Genomic DNA, 12619 nt, shown 5'->3' with positions numbered 1-12619 from the left:
CAGACTGGCTGCTCAGCTGTGTGTAACACAACATCTTTACTATGGATTTAATGTAGTTGTGAGTCCCTTTACGTTTTTGGTTTTTGTTTTTTTTGCATGTTCACACACAAAGTACACTTGCATTTTTTTTTTACATCACTATTTTTTTTTACAAGAGGACAAATAGAGCAGTGTTACTAAATTCAGTTTAAAGATTCTAAAAGTAGAATGAGAGGCAGAGCCTTCAGTTATCAGGGCCCTCTCTTGTGGAGAGCTGCGAGTTTGGTTTTAAGGAAGCAGACACCCTTTCTACCTTTGAGAGAGCTTTCACACTAGGATAGTCTGGGGGACTTGATTCGATTGGGCTGAAAAATTTCCCACCTTCATTTGGTTTGGTTTACTTTCACACTGCACTTTTGAAAACAGACCAAACCACCAGGACAACGTCACGTGGTTACAGCTGCTTTTTGGGCCGCTATTACCCGAAATTAGCATTGACCAGTAAGGAAAAAAGGAAGAAGAAAGGAGGAAGAAGAAAACCCGACTCATTTAATGGCTAGAAACATGGAAATCTATCCCCTTCAGCTGGATTCTTCACAACAAGCACGAACACTTGCCACAAGCAACCACGATATAGACAAGACATTTTCCAACTTTTTCTTTGTTTACCTCTGCTTCTTCGGCTTCATGCTATTGGCTTTGTGGGTTTTTTTCTATCCAAAATGTGCTGCGCTCTACGTCACTTCGTCTCTTTGATTTGCTGGATAGCCCATTGGGTTCTTTTGCAGGTAAACCAGAGAAGATACTATATAACCACATGTTCTCAATTAGAGCATATCTTTCCACTATTCCATATTCCATATATATAATGTAACTCTTTTTGAATCTCATGAGGAGATGGTGCTCCCCACAATGCTGTAGCAGCAAAGAAACCTTTTACAAAATGGATGCTTTTTACATGCAAACAAGAACAAGGCCTTGCAAGTCGCAATAGGCAAATCTTAGTCTTCAATCTAGATAACAGACCCAAGCAAACCTTCTGCCTCTAACCCAAGGAACTCAGAACAGGTTCTGAAAGTTTTTGAGGCCATATCCATGATTAGAATGGCCATTCAAATGAACCTACAAGTCACTGGACTGACAAAGGGAGACTATTAATAAAACTTGGAAGATAGGCCTGGTCAAGTCCCCTACTGATGAGTCACAACTAGCACCCAAAAACGGTGTTGATTGTCATATTCAGACCTAACAACCAAGAAAATGTGGACTGTGATTAATCTGTGGCTGTTGCACATATGGCAGTAAGAAAGGCTTTATGCCTTAAAGTCCATTAGGTAGCCACAATTCATTATGGGCTCATGCTGGATGGGACAAGCACACTGGAAACATGTACGGATTATCAGTTGTGTACATAAACCAATTGGAGAAGGCTGGACTTCAACAATAGCCTACCCAAATTATCCAATCTTAAGCTAATGAAGAGATGATTAATCTTCTAGATGGCCTAAGTGCATGTGATGATGTATTCTGCAAAGGCCTTGAGAAGGTATTGAATTGTCTCTGTTTGCTTTATCCTCTCGAGAGGATGAGAGTGAACACAGCTTAATAATAATAATAATAATAATAATAATAAATTTTATTTATAAAGCACTTTACATTTACAATAAAATATCAAAGTGCTACAGTGGAATAAAAGACAAATATTAGGTTCAAAAACAGGGACAGTAAAATGCAAATAAAATACACAAATAAAAGTAGTGAGTCCTTTAAATGCAAAAACGAAATAAATACAGGATAGAGCATTTAAAGGGAGATCATTAAAAACATTGGGTAAAAATAAAGGTTTTCAGGCCTGTTTTAAAGTGTTCCACAGACTGTGTAGCCCTCAGATGTGGAGGCAGAGCGTTCCACAGCCGAGGGGCAGAGCAGGAAAAGGCTCGGTCTCCCATGGTGCGGAGGCGAGTTCTGGGAGTGTGAAGAAGGTTGGTGTTGGAGGAACGGAGAGAGCGTGAAGGACAGTGAAGCTTGAGAAGGTCTTTTAAGTAAGATGGTGCATTACCATGCAGGCAGTGGAAGGTGAGCAGAGAGATTTTGTAAGTGATCCGGGCAGAGACGGGACGCCAGTGAAGAGATTGGAGAACAGGGGTGATATGTTCATGTTTACGCACTCTCATCAGGATCCTGGCAGCACAGTTCTGAACATACTGTAATCTCTGTATGTTCTTGCCAGGAATCCCAATGAGAAGTGCGTTGCAACAGTCAAGTCTGGAGGAGACAAAGGCATGGACGAGCCTCTCTGCATCAGAAAGAGAGAGTAAGGGCCAGAGTTTTGCAATATTTCAGAGGTGGAAGAATGAAATTTTGCAGATATGCTTAATATGGCTCTCAAAGGTGAGCTGTGGATAAAAAATAACACCAAGATTGGTGACCATACTGGAAAGACAAATGTTCTGGCCAGAGAAGGTAATGTTGAGAATTTTTTGTTGTTGAATTTGATGTAAAGTACCAATTTGAATCATTTCAGTTTTTGAACTGTTAAGATGGAGAAAATTTTGCTGCATCTATGCCTTTATCTCCTCCAGACAAGCTGTAAGTGTGGAGAGAGAGGATATTTGGCAAGGTAAGGGGGCTGGCAATGATGAAGATGAAAGGGGTGGGGTCTCAGGCACATTGCTACCTAACTTAAGGTAAAGCTGAGTATCATCAGCATAGCAATGAAAAGAGACCCCATAGCTGCTGATAATGCGCCCAAGTGGGACCATAAATAGATTAAAAAGAAGAGGTCCAAGAACTGATCCTTGGGGCACACCACAGGAGACAGGATGGCTCAGTGATCTGGCACGACCAATGGAGACAAATTCGGATCTGTCCATCAGGTATGATCGGAACCAGTCCAAGGCTGTGCCAGTGAGTCCTGCAAGGTGCTGTAGGCGGTGGAGAAGGATGTGGTGATCAACAGTCAAAGGCTGCTGACAAATCAAGAAGGATGAGAAGTGAAGATCAGCCACGATCAGCAGTCATCAACAGGTCATTTGTGACCCGGACCAAAGCTGTTTCAGTACTATGGGCCGCACGGAAACCAGATTGAAATTTGTTCAGAATTCTATTGCCATGGAGGTGCTCTTGAATGTAAACTGAGACTAATTTCTCCAGAACCTTAGCAAGAAAGGGAAGGTTGGAGATGGGTCTGTAGTTTGCCAAGTCCTGGGGGTCCAGGGTAGGTTTTTTAAGGAGGGGTTTGATTATGGCAGATTTCAAAGTGGGGGGAATGTGACCAGATTGAAGGGATGTATTTACTATGGTAGTGATGAGGGGACTGAGAGAAGCAATATGGGCCCTAACCAGGGCTGTTGGGAAGGGGTCAAGGGCACATGTGGAGGGTTTCATGGCCCTGACAGTGGCCTCAACTTCCTTCACACAGACCTCTGGAAACGAGCAAAAGGGAGGAGAGCTCCTGAGCCGTAAATTGGTAGTAGGGCTAAGTGCTGGGGGGAGAGTGGTGAGGGCTGATCTGATTGTCTGGATCTTATTATGGTAAAAGGAAAGATATTTATCACATAGGTCATTAGTAGGGTCAATGATAGAAGCTGTTCGTGGCAGAAGGAGATGAGTGATGGAGGAAAAAAGTACTTTGGAGTTACCAGGGTTATCTGAGACAACAGATGAATAAAATAGTGATCGGGATTTCTTGAGAGACCTTGCATATATCGTGCGATGCTCCTGATAAGCTAGCTTATTAATGTCTGATAGATAATGTCAGATAGACTTGACAGATGGAGTCTGGTAGGATCTCAGGAAGGAATGCTTTGTTGGGAACGAAGGACCTGTCCGATAGGAACCTACGGCACTCATGTGAACATGTGAACTGCTTGGAGCTTACTTGTGTTTCTGCCAGATGTTATCGCATAAATGCAGTTTTAGGGTAAAGTCATCTTAAAATTAGCCACCTCAAGTGCTTTCAACTGAGAATGCCAAAGTCCCTTAAGGACTATATCTAACTTCGAAAAAGGGGCTGAAGGTCCAATTCTGCAAAGTTCATTCCTGTGGACACCTCTAAAATAAATCAGTGACTAGTCATCCTTAGTCATTCTGTATTCACTGATATGAACTTTTTTGAACAACGGTTATACCTGAAGGTAACAGCAAACCTCCCTGGATCTTGCTAGAACTGCAAAAAAGTAATCTTTATCGGCCAGTACCTAAGTAGGTGATTGTTAAGTGAGCCGTAAATAACCTCAATGGTAAGAGGAGGCAGCCTTTGTTAGATTTTGTGGGTTTTCCTGTGTTCTGTTTTTTTTTTTCCCTCCTGCTTCTGCACTCCCTATGGGCATGGCTTGCTGGTGTTGCCTTAATGACTCTTTCGACTCAAGCCTGATTTATGGTCGGTGACGCAAGACGCAACGCAAGACGCATGCGCGGTTGCAAGCCCCCCCTTGCGTGCTTGCGTGTGTCACCTCAATTTTCTAAACTTCACGCAAGACGCAAGATACGAGCGCAAGCCACTATCTACATCACATCCGGCGGCGTGTTCATCTTCCGGTTTCATCCCCTAATAAAAGACCGCTGTTTTCAAACGCCAAGGTAGAAAGCGAAGAAGAAGAAGAAGAAGATTTTTTTTTGATTTTTAACAAAACATTTATTGACAATGATCCAACAATACAACTTTACACAATCGGGTCACATAAGCTAAATAAATAAATAAATAAATATTTACATTAGTAGCTTGTTGTATATGAGTTCTTGATTCGAAACAGTGCACAGTACATTGTTAAAACCCCACACTTGTAAGAAACTATTTAAGTCCCCCGTGGCTCTGTGGAAGCAAAACTCCAACCTCAACCTGGCCTTGATGTTGCACTTCCACAGAGCCACGGCGTCAAGATGAGGTCCAGTCTGCAATTTATCACGGCGAGTTATATAAATGGACATTTTTGCCTCCGAGATTAAATAATTTAAAATGCGGGATTTAAAACTAGTGGCTCGACTGTAATGCACACCGTAGATAAAAACAGAATTGGTAAAAACCACGCCAAAAAGGCTAAAAACTCTTGTTAAAAATTGTAAAAAACTAGTCAACCGTACACAATCTATAAAAACATGAAAAATACTCTCGGACAACCTAAAAAAGGACACTCATTTAAAACCCCAGGACTGATGACCGATAAAAACGAGTTTGTGGCGATGGCGCCGTGAAGAATCCTCCACTGTGGTTTTTGTCCTCCAAATTTGTCGCTCCAGACACAGCTAGGTCTTTTGTTGAGAGTTCTTTTGTTAAATATCTTTGTACAGTATGTGTACAGTACTTTTGGTCCAGTTTTACATAAATCCATCCCTGGCACGACACTCTGCAGCAGGGGACCATCGTCTTCCGCAAAAACCTGGGTCCAGGACCACATCTGGGAACGGGTCGTTTTGGTCAGGCAGGCACTTTTTTGTTGCGTGAAGCTCCAGGAGCCGCCTCTCCCCAGCCGTCAGCCGCTCCTTCACCCGCTCCAGGAAGCGCTGTACCAGCCTGGCGGACCGGACTCCAAGCAGCGAGCCAACCTCCTGGACGTCAGAGAGGTCAGGTCCAGCAACCCGCACGAGACGCCGCAGGGTCACCGTCCCGGACCTGGACAAAACCTCAGACAGACCCGGCACACTGCTGTCGCTGACGTCCAGCCTTGCTCCACACACCAGTGGTTCTTTTAAAAGCCAATACAGAGAATTATGCATTTTTGCTCTTTGCAGTTTAAAAAGAGCACAGGATTTAAAAACACCCTGATAAAATTGAGGCAACCCTTTTAACTTTAAAAAGCTAAAATTTGTTAAAAACAGAGCAGCATCCAGCCCCAGAAAGTTAACACGTCTGAGGATACAGCTGGCCACATCTTTCCATACAGGAGATCCTGTCAGGTATTTTTGTATGAACTGTAAACGAAATGTAACTGTTCTACTGGCCAGGTGGACAAGGCCCTGGCCCCCCTCCTCTCGTGGTAAAAACAAGACAGATTGTGGCACCATGTGTAGACCATTCCAAAAAAAGTCGACCATCTCTGACTGTATTTTGACTAATGATCCAGATGGTGGGTCTAACACAGACAGTTTGTGCCACAACTGTGAGGCAACAAGGTTGTTTAAAACCAGCACTCTGCCTCTATACGACATTTGTGAGTGCAGCCATTTCCACTTTGCCAGTTTGTTCTTTATTTTTTGCTCGACATTTTCCCAGTTTTTATTCACAATTTCTTTACTGCCTAAAAACACACCAAGATATTTAAAACCATCTGTTTTCCAAATAAGACCTTGAGGGAGAACTGGGAGCCCATCAGTCCATTCACCAACAGCCAGGGCTTCGCTTTTCCCCCAGTTCACCCTCGCAGCAGACAGTGCAGAGAACTTCTCTGTGATCTTGGTTAAAATGCTAACATCTTGCTGATCTTTTATAAAAACAACAACATCGTCAGCGTAGGCAGATAAAACCATTTGTTATTAAAACCGGGTAAAACCAGACCACAAACAGTCGAGCGTATTTTCTGGAGGAGGGGTTCCAGGGAGAGTGCGTAGAGCATCCCCGAGAGCGCGCAGCCCTGCCGAACGCCTCTACACACCCTAAAAGGAGCACACAGGCTACCGTTGATCTTCAGCACACTCTCAATGTCACTGTACAGAACCTGGATCTTGGCAATAAGACCCTCGCTGAACCCAAACTTCCTCATGGTTTTCCAGAGGAAGCCGTGTTCAACGCGGTCAAATGCCTTTTCTTGATCTAATGAAATCAAGCCAGTTTGTAAACCCAATGAACCAGAGACTTCCAAAACATCCCGAATTAGGCAGATGTTATCTACCATGGACCTGCTGGGGACGCAGTAGGTCTGGTCCCGGTGGATGACCTGCTCCATAGCTTTCCCCAGCCTCGTGGCCAGGGCCTTGGAGAGGATTTTGTAGTCCGTGCAGAGGAGGGACACAGGGCGCCAGTTCTTGATGTCCTGCAGGTTGCCTTTCTTGGGCAGCAGGGTGATGACCGCCCGGCGGCAGGACAAGGGGAGTGAGCCAGTGGACAGACTTTCATTGTAGACATCTAGCAGGTCTTTTGCCAGAATGTCCCAGTAGGCCTTGTAGAACTCCACAGTGAGCCCGTCAACGCCTGGGGACCTCTGGCCCTGCATGCCGAGGAGGGCTGTGTGGAGTTCCTGAAGCCCCAGAGGGCGCTCCAGCTCGGAGTTGGTCTCCTCAGAGACCTGGGGTAGTTCATTGCAGAACTCCCAAAACAGTTCCTCGTTCTCTTGGTATTCACTGTGGAATAACGAACGGTAAAACTCCACTGCCCTCCTCCTTATCTCACCCGGCTCACTCAACGGCTGCCCTGTGTCCGACAGCAAAGAGTGGATCTGCTTCCTCTGCCCGTGCTTCCTCTCCAAGTTAAAGAAAAAGCTAGAGGGAGCATCCATCTCCTTGATGTTCTGGACCCGGGACCTGACCAATGCGCCTTGGACCTTGCTTTCCAGCAGGTTTGCTAAAGTTAGCCTTTTAGACTTGAGAGCTTCAATATGCTCTCGATTTCCTGTGGATTCACTAAGTCGTTCTAATTCCACTATATTTATCTCCAGATCTCTGATAGATCCGGTAATGTCACTGGTGACATTGAGAGTGTGCTGCTGACTCAGCAGCTTTATTTGAACTTTACCATGGTCCCACCACTGTTTAAGACAAGCAAAATCAGATTTTCTTCGTCTAAAACCAGTCCAAAAATAACATAAAACCTCCCTAAAACTCCGATCATAAGTTAGAGCAGAATTAAAATGCCAGTAAGCGCTTCTAGGTAAAATGTTTCTGATTAAAACACTACCTAAAAGCAACGAGTGATCTGTAAAAGCCACCGGTAAAATCTGGCAAGTTTTAAACATGTTGAAATGGTGTTTAAAACAATAAAAACGATCAAGACGAGCTAAAGAGATTCTATCTTCATTGATGTGGGACCATGTGTACTGCCTGGAGCCTGCATGCATCCTTCTCCATACATCCACCAGGCCATGAGACGAGACCAGCAGCCGCAGAGCGTGTTGGGCCGCTGGATGCGGCTCTGCGTGATTACGGTCTAAAAACTCGTTTTCAGTGCAATTAAAATCCCCACCTATAAAAACATAATCCTCAGACCCACAATCACCTAGCCGTTCCCCAATTTTCTAAAAAAAAACGCTTCTTCTCTGCATTGGTGATAGGAGCATAAATATTAATAAAAACTATACTAAAATGATCAAACTGTGTCTTCACTAAAAGACACCTCCCCTGAACGACGTGTTCAATTACTGTGGAGTTTGGGGTGAAAGCTCTAGAAAATAGAAAGCCGACCCCTGCACTCTGGGAGGTGCCATGACTTAGTATGACCTCCCCCCTCCACTCTCTGCTCCAGTCTGTTTCCACTAAATGATCACTGTGCGTTTCTTGCAAATAAATGACATCAATTTTCTTTTGCCCTAAAGTTTGATAAATTAAAGCCCGTTTTTCAGCCTCCCTCGCCCCGTTAAGATTCAAAGATGCTATTTTAAAAGAATCCATATTGGGTAAAAGGCTAAAAACTATGTACAAAACAACTTTAAATAATGTTAAAGTGCTGCTGTGCATCATTTTTCTTAGAGCTGTTTTCTAACCTTTGTCATTATTTTCTTTAACCTGTAAATTTCTGTTTCTGTAAATCCTGATGTTTCTTTATTCCTAATATGATACCTCGCAGAGAAGTAAAAAATTTTCAAATTAGGAAAATGGCTCTCAATTTTTATCCCTTTCAGCCCTTTAGTTTCTTTCAAAAATATTTTAAAAGATTCTGCAGGGTATCTAGCTTCTTTGCTGCTTGATTGTGACACAGATAATTCGCTGCTGTCAGAGAACCAGCTCTCGGCGTCGCTGCTGTCCGACACCTCCTTTCTCTCTGCAGCCAGCTTGCTTGCCTGTTTACTGGCCTGAACAGCAGTCACCACATTCCTCCGTTTGCTTCGCCTCTTTATCGGGGCAGAAGCCTCCAGCTCCATCGCCTCCTCTGCCTCACTTTTATCTCCCTCCACTCCAGCACCAAAAACCGACTCTGCACTGTTCTGTCCGTCCACCTGCACCTCTCCTTTCTCTCCCTGATCTCCACACACTAAATGCTCCTCATCCCCCTGCTCTGTCTGCACACCATCACCCTCCACTATACTTTCACCATCATTCACCCCATCATTCACCCCATCATTCACCCCATCAACACACAACACCGTGCTCCCATCTTCTCCCACACATCCACTCATTTTCACACTCTTCACAACTTCTATCGACACCTCAACCTTACCTTCCCCTGGCTCCTCCGCAGCCGCCGCAGGCTCCTCCGCAGCAGCCGCGGGCTCCTCCGCAGCCGCAGCGGGCTCTTCCGTAGCAGCAGCCTCACCAGGTGGGTCTCTCACCTGCTCAGCAGCAGCAGCGGGCTGCTGCTTCGCCGCACTCGGCGGGGCCGGCCCGGCCCTGTCTGGGCACATTTTAATAATGTGGCCCTCCTGGCCGCATCCAAAACACTTCATGCCAGACGATGTAGCAAAAAGCACATAATCAAATTCGTCAACTCTCACATGAAACCGTAAATTTAACTCTTCATCCCGTCTATTCAAAATCATAAACAGCTGTCGTCTGTGCGAGACAACATGTTTTAGCAGCGGCGACTTACACCCAGACGCTATCTTTTTAATGGGCGACACCACCTTGCCATGCCTCGACAGCTCTCTAATCAAGAACTCGTCGCTGATAAACGGAGGCACATTTGACAGCGTTATTTTAGTCGCTGGTAACGTTAGTGGCATTACCTGTAAAAACAGTCCGTCCACCGAAACGCCAGTCTCCACCAGCTGCTGAGCCTGCTCCACCTTCTCCACAAATAACACAACGGCTCCACTCATCCGAGCCGCCGACTTAATGGCCCCATGCCCAATCACCTCTCCCACCGCCAAACAAACTTCCTCCACGCCGCACGGAGACCCAGCGCCCACCTTGACGCCGTTCCTCCGTGTCAGCGTGGAGAAAGACCCACCACCAGACATCCCAACCACCATGGCGCCGCCAGACGCCGGCCAGCCAGGCACGCCTGACGGCCACACCCGAACCGAAAACAAAAAAAAACTAAAAACGTGACAAAACTAACACAAAACTACAATTAAACAACTAACATAAACACCAGTGAAAAGACAGTAAGAAAAAACAAAGATAGAATAGATAATCACTCGCGCTCTCTTTCGCTCTTCTTCCGCCCTCCACTCACCCTCCTCTCACGCGAAGAAGAAGAAGAAGAAGAAGAAGAAGAAGAAGAAGAAGAAGAAGAAGAAGAAGAAGAAGAAGCATGAATCCACTCGAAGAGAGACTTGCCGAAGAGGTCCTGGCGGTGAATTTCCTTTCATCGTAGTAGGCTTGTCATTGAAAAAAAACGCTGCTCCACCTACTGTCCTGGCAGTGAATCGCCACGCAGCACACGCAACCGCCGACAAAGCAAAATGAAGCATAAACGTCTAGATCCATTAACGCAAGCGCAAGGGCAGTTAAAAGAGGTATAAATCAGCCTTCAGGCACAGGCTCCCAGTATATTTATTGCAAAAGGTTCTGACAAGTCTAAAGCCAGGTGCCTGTCCCTCTCAGGGGTCAGGTCAAGTAGAATGGAATGTAGTGCCACCTGCCTGAGAAAGCAGGTCTCTCCAAAGCAGGTTCTTCCATGGTGTTCTATCTAGAAGAGGCAGAATTGCTGAAAAACCATTGCACGTGGGGCCAATGAGGAGCCACTAAAATTAGTGCCTCCTCTTCTACTTGAACCCTTTGGAGAAGATAGATGTATGGAATGGTATTCAAGGCCACAGATGTGCCAAAGCATCCCATCCCAGACATAGATTGCCATTCTACAGTGAGAAAAAGACTTGACAACAATGGATTTCAGTCCAGCATCCAATGACACTGCAGCCTTTGTGGACAGCACCCCAGCCTGCTGGACTTGTTTGTAAAGACCAGCTAGAGTTAGACCACATGATCCAGAGCACCCCTCCTTTCCAGGTTGATTGAATGCTTCCACCAACACAGGGCTCTGTGAAGTACCCAGGAAATAAAATAAGTAATCTGTAAAGTATTGTATTTATGGGAAAGTATTATGGTCAGGTGATACCCCTGTGGAGACAGACCCAAGTTCAAAAGACTCTGAAGTCAGAAGTGCTACCTGATCATGACGTTGCTCCTTTGAAACTGCACAGTCCAGCCAGTAATCTACACAATTCAGAATTCTAAGCACTCTCTGCATCATGAATAAAATGATTACATGCATGCATTGGGTAAATATCTTGGGAGCCCAAATCTCCTTAACCTTCTTCCACTGGATAACAAAGGTAGAAAGACATAATAGCCCCTTTGTTGGCAAGGCCCTGTATGACCATATGTTAGTCTAGTTTAGTAAGCAGCCCATTCATAACCACACACTTCGTGTTGAGACAGGTGACCTTGCACAGAACGAAGCTGGAGGAAGACATGTTGCAGCTTTCAACGACAGAGCCCCAAACTAGCCAAAAACAATATGTTACACATGCATGCTGGAAAATCCCAGACATGATGGGATCCATAAGGGGCACCTAAGCTAGTGCTCATTCCCATCCTCTTCTCATCCTCTACTACTGACAAGAGAGGGGTGCATTGGAATCTTTATGGAGGGAAACATTAAAAATTCTGTCTGCCTTGCTGATTGCCTCTTGAAAATGGTAGGCTGAACCCAAGGGCCTTAGGTTCCATAAGGATGGCAAGGTATTGTTTCAGAGCCCTGAACAGTTTCCTTTTTCCATTTGACTTTCACTATTCTCCCCATCTTGCCTTTGGGCGTTTCAGACGTTGGATAACCTAACCTTTTCATCCACAGAAAATGGCAATGAGCCTCTCTGATACGTGCAAGCATGATGAAACAACCATAACTACGTGTTTTTTTTTTGTTTTTGTTTTTGTTTTTCAAACCAGAGATAATAAGACCAGTTTACTATTTTAGTTTAGTCTACTATAGCTGTAAGCCCTATACAGCAAGACAGACAATTAGATTAGTGATTCTTGATGTCTGGAAAAAATGTATATGTCTCATTCTTATGTCTCTTTTTGTCCACAAGTTGTTTTTGTAACTTACATAGCCTCCATGTGAAATAGAATGATTGATAAACATGAATTTTGTAAAGAAAACGTGAGCTGCGCCCACCTTTAGAGGCCCTGATTGAAGCATCTGCAGTGAAAATTACTATGTATGCGCCCAGGTGTTGTGTTGACTTAAATGTTGCTCACTTCTGGAGTGAAATAATACAACAGAGTACCCAACATCACAGCCATTTGATGCAGAACTAGATGCCCAATAAAAACTCTTTCATTGCACTGAAAAGCAAAAAAATAGTTGTTGTGAGTTTTATGACCAACATAAAAGATAATGTAATTTCCAAAGGCACACAACTATTAGTACACTCTACACTTTCTACTGTATTTTTTAGGGTTATGAAACATGATTTCTGGATCTGCTATTTATATTTAAGATAATAATACAAAATGATAATAATACCGAAAAAAAAATTTTTTTCATCCTTACTGATTACCTGAAATTACTTTAAATGTTGACAAAAACTTTATTTTTGTTCCCATA

Source organism: Odontesthes bonariensis, chromosome 3 (genome assembly GCF_027942865.1).
Source record: "Odontesthes bonariensis isolate fOdoBon6 chromosome 3, fOdoBon6.hap1, whole genome shotgun sequence".
NCBI classification, from domain to species: Eukaryota; Metazoa; Chordata; class Actinopteri; order Atheriniformes; family Atherinopsidae; genus Odontesthes; species Odontesthes bonariensis.
This window is presented reverse-complemented; position numbering follows the sequence as displayed.